This window comes from Equus przewalskii, chromosome 15 (genome assembly GCF_037783145.1).
Source record: "Equus przewalskii isolate Varuska chromosome 15, EquPr2, whole genome shotgun sequence".
In the NCBI taxonomy this organism is placed as follows: domain Eukaryota; kingdom Metazoa; phylum Chordata; class Mammalia; order Perissodactyla; family Equidae; genus Equus; species Equus przewalskii.
In genome coordinates this window covers 87,569,971-87,582,640 of record NC_091845.1, presented here as the reverse complement: position 1 = coordinate 87,582,640, position 12,670 = coordinate 87,569,971, and positions in this window count along the sequence as shown.

Below are 12,670 nucleotides of genomic sequence, written 5' to 3'. Positions count from 1 at the left end.
AAGTCTGTGTGTCAGTCTTGGGAGAGACTCTGATTGGCCCGTCTTTGTCCCATGTCTGTCCCTTGGGCAATTTCTGTGTCCAGAAAAATGTGGTACTATTATGGGTCCAGGTTGGATCTTGTTTCCACCCCTGCCAGGGGAAGGATGAGTTACTGGGATGGAAGCCCTCATGAGGACATGGAGTTGAGAGGGTGTTCCCTAAAAGAAAGGAGTGGGAAAGGAGGAGGATGCTGTTAAAAGACGAATGGGGATGGGCCAGAGCACAGAGTACAGATAATAGTTATCAGAGCCCACTAAAGCGATTCAGCAACCAATGTTCTCGCACCCCAGCATGATTATGTTTGGGAAATAGCATAGGGTCCTGTCAGGTCCTATGCATTCAGGAGATGGGCTTGGCAAGGTGTGGGGGAGTGCACCCAGTGATGGCAGGACTGGTTATGGAGGCAAGGAAACCGAGAGAACACTGCGAAGACAAGGTTCCGTCTAGGACGGGAGGGAGCAGGTGAGGAGAGGTGGGGAGGAGTTGGGAAAGCTTCCACGGATTTTGCGCAAATCCAACTTGGTTGGTCTCACCACACAGCAGCACTTGCCCTACAAATGGGCTTTTAAGTTATTAGAAAGCTCCTGACAAATAACACCTGATTTTTACAGATGCCAGACAGAGCAAGTGCTAGGAGAAAGCATGAGTCAGTCTAAACTTTCTGATGTTTACAACGCAAACACCCTTTGACTTCACTGCTCTCCTTCTCAGAACTTTTCCTATGGAAATATTCGTAGTGGAGATTGTGCTTCAAACTGTTAATTGCTGTCATAAATGGCAAAAAGATGGAAACAACCGAAACGTCTCACAATGTAAGATTGGGTAAGCAAGGAAATCATTACGAATATAAACAAAAGCATACATTGCACCATTTAAATTCTGTTGCAAAAGAGCATTTAAGCAAATGGACATCTGTTCAGAATATAATGTTACGTGAAAAAACAACTTCCAAAATGGTTTAATATTAACTAACTTTTATTACGCTCTACTACGTGCCCGACAGTTGTCTTATCTGATTCAACCCCCACAATTCTGTTAGGTAGGCATCCTCATTTCACCATATTGTGTGGCTTCTCTGAACGTGTTTCCTTGTCTATAAATGGATGTGGTTGAGACAGTCAGCTGGCAGCCACATGCCTGGATTCAGGGCTGGCTCTGTGACTTACTGGCTATGTGACTTTGGACAGTTATTGTTTTCATCACAACCCACATTAAAAAAATATGGCTTCTGAAGCCCATCAGTAGTCATATGCACACACAGACGCACGATATAAATGGAAAGAAAACTTCGCAAGCCAATGCTCATTCTTACCACCTTGGATACATTCTGATGTTTTCCTTTCTATACCTTTCCATTCCATTCCTTTCTGATCTGCTTTATTCTATTCCATTTTATTTTTTTAAATGATGGCTACAGCCTACCAAACACAACGCCCTAGTGGTACTCAGTAGATGGCAGTTGTTGTTATTATTATTCATTATTACTGTTGGCAGCAGCAGCAGCATTGGGATTGTGCAAGGAGGTAGTTAAAGCCAGTGTCTTCAGAAACGGTGGGGAAGTGGGAGACTCCACTTATTCGGACCTTACCCTGTGCTTCAGAGTGTGGAAGTAGTCCAAAACACAAGGCAAACTTGCAACAGATCTAAGAAAGCGGGTGGGTTTGTTCCATGCTTCATAATAAGCTCAGCTGTCAGTGGGGGCAGTAAACTGGAAAGTTGGTCTAGGGAGGCAGCCAGAACTACACAAAGTGAGTCAGAAGGCTGCATTGGCTGAAAACCTTCAGAGGAATTAAGACCCAGTTACAGTGGACAGAAATTCAAAACCAGCCTAAAGGAAAGAGAATTTACTGGCTCATGTACAGAAAGATTCAGTAGTAGATGTACTGGTTTCAGGTGGTGTTGGATCCAGGTGCTCCACAGAGTCCTAGGAAGACTGCTTTTTTTCTGTGTTTTGGTTCTACTTTACTACATTGGCTTCACCCTCAGCCAGGTATTTCTTTAACGGTGGCCTCCGGCAACAGAAGCTCCACATCTGGAAGAAAGAGAATGTCTCTCCTGCCCAGTTCCAGTGAAAGCCCTGGGCCTGGCTCTCAGGGACTCACAGCGTATTCCATCTTGGACCCGATTGCTCCAGCCAGGGGGATAAGTTGCTGTGACCGGCCAGAACCCCAGAATCACATGGACTGAATGAGAAATAGGTGGTTTTCCAAAGGAAACCAGTGCAGAGAGAACAGACGTGGGTGTACAAAAGACAGACATGCCACCATAGTTAGTAACAGTTCAGGGCCAGACGGAGGGTCAGAAGACCATGCAGGCAGACAGCAGGACCCAGAAACACACATCAAGTCAGTGGTCACAAGGGGCTGAAATCCAGACACAAACCACAGACGAATGTTTGAGCAGTGAAGACTAAAGAATTCTGGATTCCAGTAAGCCCGTGTTCCGCCCGTCAGGAGATGCTCCTGAGACAAGGAGGAAAAAAGACACCTAGAGCAAGGGAGCTGCAGCGGACTACTGAGAATTATCTCATTCAATAAACAAAAAACTGCACCCCAGGTGGGCAGTAGTATTTCCATACACACACACCTGAAGAATGCCAGGTCTCACAGCTGGAAGGTGATGGGGTCAGTTTCCAACACTCTCTGTCTTACCCAAAGCCCACACTCTTACCTCCGCCTGAAATTTCCTTTCTCCATTTTCCCAACCACACCGAAGATTGTCAAGATTTATCACACTTCTCTGGGCGCTGTCATACTTAATTCACAGCAGCACTGCCGAATTTTTAACATGGTCTGTAATTTGTTATTGATATACCTGTCAATGGTCTAAACTTTGTGGCTGATGCACTCTTATTGGCCAAAGGGGCAGCCTCCTCTGTATGAATTTTTGTTTATTTATACTTATGTGTGTTTATAATATACTTGTACATGTTCATAAGACTACTGACGTTAGCGTCACACTAGGCGGTGAGCCCTGAGAGCAGTGGCCGTGGGTCATCCCTATGCAGAGCCTCCTGTGGCACCTGACCCATGCTCGGGGGACAGGGTGTCAGTAAGAAGTTCTGAACACACGTCCTCGCACATGATAATGATGTAACTGTCCATTACGCTAGGCGCTTGCTGGATGTGCTTCCACAAAACGTAGTCCTCGTGTGAGCTCTGAAAGGCAGGCACAGCTTTTCCCATTTCACGGATGAGCAGGCTGAAGTTCAGGGAGGTGAAGAGTGCCTGATGTCACACAAAAGCGGCAAAATTCACAGTCTAATCTGGGTCATCGGATCCCTCCACGATGTTGCGACTGAACACTGTGCTAAGATCTATGTTGACACCTAAAGTGACGATGAATCAGAATGTTTTAAATTGATGCTGTTCTGGAGAATTTAGAATACACAGCTATTAGATAGTAATTCGATGATTTGATAGCCTTGTATTATTGACATTTTTCCTCGTTTTATGCTTTGTCTTTTTAACTAGAATGTAAAGTTCCTATGTGTACATGACGTTTTTTTACTTTTGTCTATGCCTTATTATGTTGCTCAGATGCTTAACAAATAGTTCTGCCGGGTCACTTTCGAGCAGGACCAGGAGAAGATGTGCCCGGGAGTGAGGGGTGTGGACGTGCGGTGGAGGGGTGGGCGGGTGAGGCCAGCTGGTGCGCTGACAGCGGGCCTGCCCTCAGCCCACTCACCACACCCCGCACACCAGAGGCTGCTGAGCCTGGTGCAGCCCCGGGGAAGACGGCTGACCCCACCTCCTGATTAACAGAAGAGGAGAATCTGACTGAAAAGAGAAACTTCCACAGAATGTTAGGTCCCAGGGCTTCAAAACTCCATTATTCAGCAGTCGAGAAGTCAGGAGGGCTTCTTCACAGCAGACAGAAATCAAAGGTGATGGGCATGTCGTCCCATTCCAAATGCCACAGCACCACGGACATGAGAACGAGGAAAACACTTAAATGGCGTTGGAGTCCAGAAATGAGAGAGAGTCTGAATCTGCTGAATGCGTTTTTTCCCAGCCACGAAATCATCTGTATCAGGCAAGGCTCCTCCTTGGAAATGAACTCATTTATCTATTATGCTTCACAGGTGAAGAGATGGTAGAAACTCCTTTTAGAGACAAAAGTTGGAGAAATTCCCTCATGTGCAAGAACTGAGAACAGCCCGCTGTGCCTCTGGGGAGCCCGCGGGCTGCTGCTTAGTCAGGAGACTTGAGAAGCAATGAGACGATCTCCCCGGTGCCTCTTCATCTCAGAAGTGAGCTTTCTGTGGGACGATTGCCGCTCTGGAAAGCAAATGCTGCTCTGGAGACAGGCATAGTGAGTGACACGGAATGTCCCTTTGTTTTGTTCTCTGCAGCTCCGTTTTTCTTCACTTGTAAATTCCTGTACAAGTCTGGGCCTTTGGTGAAAGTGAGAGCTTCAACTTCACACCAGTCAGTTACCAGGCGATTGGACCTAACGTGAAGAATCCTTCACAGATCCAATATTGCAAATAAGTCGGATCAAGTCAGGCAATCAGTTTTTAGAGGGTATTAACCTTCCGTAAGACGTGTTGTGATATTTGATGTGGCGAGAACTCTGTCAGGGTGGAGGAACTTTCAGTCAAATTTGACTCACGGCTCAATTTAATTTTACGAGAAATACATGTGTATGTCTCGACTTCTCTGCTTGGTTGTAGATTCCTTGTATGTGGGTCTTGCATCTTCTAGAACTTGGTATTTCGCAGTGTATTCCAATGTGCCTTGGATACAGAAGGTTTAAAACAACTTTTTGAAATGATCACAAACTTACAGAAAAGTCTGTTTTTTTCTGGACGCGTAAGAGAATGTTGCAGTACCACGCCCAGTCTCTGCTGAATGTTTTAATGTGCATTTTCTACAAATAAAGACGTTCTCCCACATAACCACGATGCCATCAAGATCAGAAGACCAGCATTGATGTGTGATTAAACCTAAACCTCAGACCTCATTCAAGTTTTTCCAAGTGGCCCAATAACGTTCTTTATAGCAAAAGGATCAATTTCAGGATCACGTGTTGCATTTGGTTGTTATTTCCGTTTTCCAGTCTGTTTTCACCTTCATGACCTTGATAACGTTTGAAGGTTACCAGCAGGTTATTTTGCAGAGCGTCTTGAATGTGGGTGTGTCTGATGTTTCCTGGTGACTAGATTCGGGCTGTGTATGGTTGAGGGGCTACGACTGGGGAGTGGTGCCTGTTCTCTCACTGGATCCTGTCGTGTGACACATGGTTTCAATTTGCCACAATATTAAAATTTTCACTTTTGTCACTTGATTAAAGTGGCATCTGCCAGGTTTCTCCACCGTAAAGCTACTCTTTTCACTCTGCGGTTTATAAGTGCTTTGTTGGGAATCCTTTCAGACTCTGTAAATATTCTCCTTTTCGTCAAACTCCCAATTTATTCATTCACTTATATCTCTTTAGTCTCATGGTTTCAATTTTATTCAACTGAATTCATTTTACTCAGTGATCCACTAATATCATTATTCATTCTGTTCAAAGTTTCCCCAATTTGGCCAATGGGAACCCCTGCAGGTTACTTCTGTGTCCTTTTGACACATTTCTATTGGTTTCTGAAGGGTTTTTTTGGGTGTTGATCACCTTATACTTTCTCTCCCAGGCTCTGGAATCCATCGTTCTTCCAAGGAGTTCTGGATCCTCTTTAGCAGAGAATAGTACTGAAGAACCAGCGTCTGGGTGCTGGGCGCTCCTGTAGTCCCAGAAGAGTGAGCTGAGGGCTAGACGTATGTGCACACACGCGCACACACACACTCACACCACAGTTATTTCCCTCTCCACCTGTGTTTATTCAGAGCAGGAGTTCACACTGATCCCACGGATGCCAGCCCGTCACAGAGTCATTCTTCTTTTTCCCTTTAGGGTGATTCTCCACTCCAAGAGTAAGAAACTGGCCCTTGTTTTCCTTAATGTATTTACTTAATTTATTCACATGTGACCAATTCCCGCATTCTCTGCCCTCCGTTGGCTCCTTCTCTGCTCCGGTGGCCCTGTCCCCTTGGCTCTCCTCACCCAGCTCCCCCACCCACATGGGGCTGCCCTTGATGGAGACCCCTTCACCTACTGGCCCTCGCGCTCCCACTCGAGCTGCCCTCAGCATAAGCCCTGCCCACCTTGACCAGGCTCTGACAGCTGCTCTGAGCTCCCCCAGGAAGGGGGTGCCTCTCAGGCCACTTGGGCCCTACACCCAGTGGTTGGTGGGGGGACGGTAGTGGTCCCCGGAGCTGTAGGATCGAAATTTCAGGAGAGGAGAGAAAGGAAGGAGGAAAGGAAGAGCTTTTTCATTTTTTTCTTTAAATGTGTTTGAATGAATGAATGAACGATGCATTAGTTTCCTAGGGCTGTCCTAACGCGTTGCTGCAGGCTGGCCAGGTGAAAAAGACAGGAGTTCGTTGTCTCGCAGCCCTGGAGGCAGGAGTCTAGAAGCAAGGTGTCGCCACCTGCTCTTTGCAGAGGCCCCCGGGGAGGCCCTTCCTGCCTCTTCTTAGCTCCTGCTGGTGCCTCTCAGGCAGGTAACGCCAGTGTCTGCTTCCCTCGTCATCGTGGCGTTCTTCCTGTGTGTCTGCGTCTCTTTTCTTCTTCTAAGGACACTAGTCACATTAGCTTAAGGGCCCGCCCTACTTATTAACTTAACTAATTACATCTAATGAACTAATACATGAACGGATGAATGAATAGTATTTGGAAACCAAGCCCTGGGTGCTAGGCACTCCTCTTGCTTGGCCACTTTTAAGAAAAGTCTCCTCCATGGGATTTGCAGATGCTTAGGCTCATCGGGGCTCAGTCCTGAGCCCCTTCTTCACCTTCAACTCTCTCAACCTTCCCACACTTTCACGTAACGTCTCCACTGCAGCCCCGCCGCTGCTCCAGGTCCCCCCTGGACCTCGCCTCAGCTTTAGATTTACATACGTGCCACCTGCACACGTCCACTTGGTTGTTTCACAGACTCAAAACAAAATCTTTACTTCCCTGCGCTTGCCCACCTCCACCCAAAACCAGACCTTCTCGCATCTTTTCCATCACAGGCAGCTCAAGCCAGACCTGCCAGTCAAACCTGATACTTAATCTTCCTTCAAATATTTTTTCTAGGGCATCTCCACAAATTCTCTATCTTCTGCTTACTCCATCTGTCTTCTTTCCGTCTCAGCTGCCACCATCCTGGTCAAACCTCCATTCGCTCCCACCTGGTTCGTTTGCCCCGAACTTTTACCCCAATTCTTATTGTGCCCCTCCAATCTGGTCTCCCGAATATAGCCAGGGTGACTCTTCAAACAAACAACTTTCATTGTAATTTTTTTAGCCATATCCCAAAGTAGAAAAAATAGCATAATGACCCCCATCTACCCATCAGCTGGACTCAACAATGACCAGCACCTCGCCCTAGTCGCTTCCTTGCTGCTTCACCCCTTCCTCCCCACTGCGCCCTCTTCTCTCCCTCCCTCCTTCTCCACCTCATTTCTTCCTCCCTGCCTCCCTCACTTCTCTCTCTCTCTCTTTCTTTCTCTTCTTTTTATTATTTTTATAGACGTATTTCTACAGGAAATTCCTGACATCATATAAGTTCACCTCTAAATACTTCCAAAACATCTCCAAAGAATAATGCATGAGAGTATTTTCTTATATTGCTGCAATACCATTATCATATCAAACCAATTAAATCAAGCTAAAAATAATTCCTCAATATCATCTAATCCTCACTCCATGTTCAAATTTCTTTAATTGTCTAAAAAATATCCTTTTACATTTTGTTACAATAATCATTTAAAAATAGGGATCGTGTTCTAGCCAAGATGGGATAGCCCATTCTTTCCAGGTCCTCCCTTTTGCAACCAAAAAACCCTGGAGGTACCACAACAAATGGCACAGGAAGAATCTGGAAGGACATGGCAATGAGCTCCCTGAGTTTCTTTATTGTCTCTATAGGTTCCAGACCAGTCGTTCCCTCCAAACTGGAACGGCCAACAGGCATGGACAAAAAAGCTCCAAGAAAAGCCTGTTCCCATGACCAAAGGATGGCCTAACAACAGAAAATCTTTTTGGTAAAACCTGCCCTTCCCCAGCCAAACACCAACAGAAGAACTGCCTCCCTTCTGTAGCTTTCGTGGGGCCAAACTGGAAGCTGATTTTCCACCCCTCCTTGGTCCCCACCCCATGGGAGCAGGCGGCGGTGCTCTGATTCTCCTGTGCAGCAAAGTTGGTGACACTGGGGGGGAGCTCATCTTCTACCTCCCGCTCAGCAGAAGCCGTTGGTGCTCTGATTGCCCTGCCTGGGTAGTGATGTTGGGGCTGAACGAGGAGCTGATCTTTCCACCAGAAGCAGCAGCACACCAGTTCTCTGGCGGGGGTATCGGTGGGGTCCAGTGGAAACTGAGCCTCCACTCCCATCTGACAGGGAGACTGAGTCAATGCTTCATTATCCCCCACCCCTGGGTATGAGCAGGGCTCAGTGGGGAGCCGAGCTCCTGCCCGAATCCCGCAGCAATGAAGTGGTGTGACTCAGCCCTCTGCTTTCCCCGTCCTTGGTATCAGCAGGGCCTCACGGGGAGCTGAGGTTACGCCCCCAGTCAGATGCAATGAGATAGAGCTGGTTGGTGCCCTGCTTTCAACAGGAAGGTGTGAGCAGGGCTGAGGGGGAGCTGAGCTTCCCCCTCCCCGTCTGCAACAGGGCAGTGTAAGTCGGTGCTCCACTTTTTTGGAGGGTGGTATGGGCAGGGCCCAGCGAGCAAACAGCTGAGCATGCGTAACCACACAGCCCTTGCACTACATCTCAACAGGGTGACTGCTTGCTAAACAAATAAGATTAAATAGGATCCAGAGTCTCATAATATAATATCCAAAATGTTCAGGATGCAATTGCAAATGAAAATCACTCATAGCAACAAGTCACAACTTGAACATGAAAAGAAAATCCACAGATGTAAACACCAAGAAGAATTAGATGTTGGGATGACCTGACAGCCATCATAAAAATGTCTCAACAAACAATAACAAATTCTCTTGAGAGAATATCAACAAACACATAGAAGTCGTAAAAAAAGAACCAGTTGGAAGAGATATAGATGGAAAAAAATACAATAACTGAAAAAAAAACTGACTAGGTAGGCTCAATAGTAGATTGGAGACGGCAGAGGATAAAATGAGTGAAATTGATGGAGGGCAAATTAACAGAATTTACACAATCTGAACATCAGAGAGAAAACAGATTGAGAAAAATAAATGAGCAGAGTCTCAGAGATGAGTGGAACAGGAACCAAAGAACTATCGTTGATGCCACTGGGGGCCCGGAAGCAGAGGAGAGGAGTGGCACTGAAAAGCATTTGAAGAAGTAATGGCTGAAAACTTTGCAGAGTTGGCAAAAGACGTAAACTTAAAAATTCAGGAAGATGAATGCAAAGAAATCCATTCCCAGACACATCACCATTAAACTTCTGAAACAAATCGCGAAGACGAAAACATCTTCAAATATGCATCAGATGATGGCATTCTCCTGCTTAAAACCTCCAGCGGCTTCCCCCATGCCCAGGATGCAGAACTAGGTTCTATGGCGGCACTTTGGGTTCCTACTCTTCAGCGCTGTTGAGGATAGCAGAGGTCCAGACACAGAAATAGCCAGCGGCTCGGGTCAGTTCCCAGCCGTGAGGCTGTGCCTGTCTTCTCTCAACCCCCTGGTCCCGCTGGTCCTAGCTGAGCTGCAATCTAGGCGGCAGGACAACTTTTTTAAGCTTCCTTTCATAAGTAAGGAAACACGAGCCATGGCACTTATTCAAGCAGTGAACCTGGCTCTGGGTGCTGCATCCCCAACTCATCACTTTACATGAAACTTTCAAGTCGCATTACCTGGCAGGTGACAACCTCCCACAGCCTCTGCCTGCTTCTGTCCCTGGAGCCCAACAGACATTGAATCCACTCATTACTGTTCATTTCTGCTCCCCTTCTGTCCACGGGCATGTTATCTGATTACACAGAGTCTTAATTTCCTCGTGTATTCATCCACTCTTCTTGTGAACAGATATTCAATGAGTGCATAATACGTGCTTAATATCTGGGAAGAACATATGCCAATTAGACCAATAGATTCTGTTCGAAAGACGTTTAGAATTTGGTATGAGAAATAACACAGGTGCATTCATAAAAAGCCAGCTTTACAGCTCTGGCTGAATGTGAAGCACTTTATGGGTTAACTCGTTTAAAATCCGCAACAACACTGTGAGGTGAGTGCTATTATCTCCCGGTATTTTTATGTCACTTTGAGGAACGCTGAGGTCAGGTGACTAAGTCACTCGAGGCAAGACAGCTTGTTCACAGGGGACCAGGAAGGGGCACAACAGGAAGTCGGTCAGAGGCTAGATGGTTGCATGGCTGGCCAGGGCACTTGGCTCGGATGCAGAATCTTTGAAGGACCTAGAGCAGGAATGTGACCACATATGAAGAGAGTCAGTTTGATTTTAGCCAACAGGCAGCGTGGACCAGATTACAGGGCCCGTAGTGAGGAGATTACGAGGCACTGGGGCCCCAGGAAACCTGGTGGTCATGAGAATGGACCAGAAAGTACGAAACAACAGCGTTCAGCGACAGCTTAGAAATAGAGGTAAAGAGGACAACAGCACGTTGGGAAGGATGCCAGAGCCCCTGGACCGAGGCGGGGGATTGGAGCTTTGTCACAGGCTCGCTACTAACTAGTCGTGTGTAACTTTTGGCAGGACATTTTTCCTCTTAATTCTGCTTTCTCAGTTTTCAAAGGAAATGCAATTAGATTACAGCTCTAAAGTAGAAGTCTTTTTTTAAAAAAAGAAACCAGCAAAGCATTTTATAAAAATTGAATGGACTGTCAACATTTGAATGTTGGGATTACACACAAATCTGGATTTCCGGGTTTTCTTGAAAAACTGGAAGATCTGGCAGCACCAGGCTCCTGATCTCACAGGACGGCAATGTGCTTCACCCTGAGAGGCAGCTGTCCGTCCAGCGGGGTCTCCCACCTCCCCGCCCCCATCCCCACCTTTGCTTCAATCCTACGAGTCGTATTAGCAATCTGGGCCCGGAAGGTATTTAGACACTTTTAGCCCTGGACTAGTCAATTTTCCAGATTCTTTCATTTGCAAATCTTGTGATTCTGTAACTCTCATGTACACATCCTAAAAAAATGGGGGAAAGTGGTAACAATAATGGGTTTAAGAGCTTATTTTGTGTGCTATGTTCTAAGTGCTTTATTTATATTATCTCATTTAACCCTTTCAACGACCCTTGACATGAGCATAATTTTCATCATTATCCCCATGTTGCAAATTAGCCCAGAGAGGCTAACTTGCCCAAGGTCATGCAGTGGCTCAGTGGTGAGTCAGAACTTGAACCCAACAGTCGACTCCAGCGCTAACGCTTCCAAGCATGAAGCCCTGCAATGGGAAGGTCAGTAAATTCTAGAGAAAGGCTAGTGGGTTCCAGGAGTCTGGGAGGATGACAGTCAGTGATCATTGAGGCCATGAAGGGGACGAAGACAGTCAAGATTCTTGCTGCCCTCAAGACAGGAGGGAGAGGCCTGGGCCCTCGTGAATCCTCAGCCACCATCCCACCGTGCAAGGCGAGAGCTGGTGTGGTCCTGGTGGATGAAGCATGAAGAGACGGAGGAAGAAAGGCCTCGTAAAGGGGTGAAGAATTACGGGGGAATGGAAGCCAGAGGGACAGCTCCGGTGGGGAGGGGCACGATAAAGCCAGACATGCGGCAGCTTTGTCTTCTGCCAGCAGCTAAGCGTGTGGGGGCTTGGGGTCTGCGCAGCGGACGGGGAGGCGGATGAGATATCATCCCACATCCATCAGATCGAGTTCACAAACGATGCTGAGCAAGCTGTTCTCACAGGACTGTCCAGAGAGCTGCTGGGCAACGGAGCTGCAGGCAGGGCCAAATGAGTATTTCAAACGGATGGTTTATTGACTACAGACATCTAAAACATATACTATACTTTAACAAAATATGGAAAAATGTACATAAGTCTTCAGGAACTTATGACCCATGAAAAAGCTTAGATATGAAGCCACAAGTGGCATATTTTTCCTAAAACGTATACGTAAGCATTTTCCGTCTTTGATTATCATAATTTTCATTTCTCCTTTTTTCTTTCATTTTTAAATTCCTTTTGTGAAAAAAATAGTTATGGAAGATTATTTAAAAATTACAATTGGTAAGAGGCAAATGGAGCACACATCTAAATGGACAGGACAGTTTTTGACAATAATGGGCCGACAGATACGGTTTGGGGACGTGGCATCTGCTAACGGTTTGGGAAGAGTTGATAATAAACTAGGTTCAGGACTCTATTTTGTCTTTCCACTCAGGAAACACTTTTAAACACCTATTTGGTGCTGGGACTTGGGTGGGAGGCAGAGGGAGGAAGATAATCTGATTAAAATTCAGTGCAGCTTCAAGGCATCTAGAATTTGCTCCCATTATCTGAGGCCTGGAGACAGTGGTGGACGTTCAGTTCAGCTGGTTTGGGTGGATGATTATTGCTCCAAAGTGAGGACTGACCCACTGCCCCCAAAACAGCCCCCCGCCCCCCTCCTCCTTTTACCTGACACTACACGTCGGAACAGGATTGGGCA